This window comes from Solanum dulcamara, chromosome 5 (assembly GCF_947179165.1).
Source record: "Solanum dulcamara chromosome 5, daSolDulc1.2, whole genome shotgun sequence".
Classification (NCBI taxonomy): Eukaryota; Viridiplantae; Streptophyta; class Magnoliopsida; order Solanales; family Solanaceae; genus Solanum; species Solanum dulcamara.
This window is the reverse complement of record NC_077241.1, coordinates 60,910,345-60,911,103: the sequence shown is the minus strand read 5'-3', so window position 1 is coordinate 60,911,103 and position 759 is coordinate 60,910,345. Positions and strand designations below refer to the sequence as shown.

The 759-nt window shown below is 38.7% G+C and overlaps 1 long non-coding RNA gene across 1 annotated transcript; it reads right to left on the bottom strand.

The window, feature by feature from the left end:
• Positions 1 to 540, bottom strand: LOC129888396 (uncharacterized). The gene is made up of 2 exons (XR_008766652.1): positions 474 to 540; positions 1 to 274 (listed from the first exon to the last, which is right to left on the bottom strand). It is a non-coding gene; the product is annotated as an uncharacterized LOC129888396 (long non-coding RNA).
• Positions 541 to 759: the final 219 nt, after the last annotated feature.

Genomic DNA, 759 nt, shown 5'->3' with positions numbered 1-759 from the left:
TGGGCTTGTCATAATCAAAGGAAAAATAGATAATTCTTATAAGAAGTAGTTTCTAAGGAGAACTACTCCGATTACATCATCAGACTCTGTCTATGAAGCCTCTAATACTCTTAGATGGTGACAATGACATGTCCATGGCTACCTCAAAAGAAACATCACACTCAACAATAATAAAAGGATAAGGAGTTCCTTCGAATACAAGAAGGACTCACCAAATAGCTGAAAAGAAATGATCTTCAACGATGCGCCTGTTGAGGATCTCTAACACCTGTATCTGCATCATAAAACGATGCAGGTCGAATGACGTCAGTACGTGGAATGTACGAGTATGTAAAATGGAAGGAAGGTAAAGACAGATATCAAAAAACTCCTCTCAAGAAAACTCAGCTCAGAACTCAACATCATCTCAACATGAATATGTAATGCAAGTTTAAAATATAATAATAAAAATAATAGTAATAAGCAATGCTTACTCAGTTGGGAGTTTCTCTAACCGACAACCATCACTTATGAGCTAGCAATGATACAACGAAGCGATGTCGTTGCCACATCCATCCAATACCTTGCCAGGGTAAGGACATCACCATCTTGGATCCATTCATCAAAGTCCTCTTTTTGGGACTTAAGAGGCATAGCCTCCATCCTACGCTGGCTACGTAGTTCTGGGGTTTGAGTCAATTAAACTCTTACCCAACTCGGTGCTCAATACTACTCCCAAAATATGTGCTCATATTAAACTCATCATCTAGTCTCATTGGA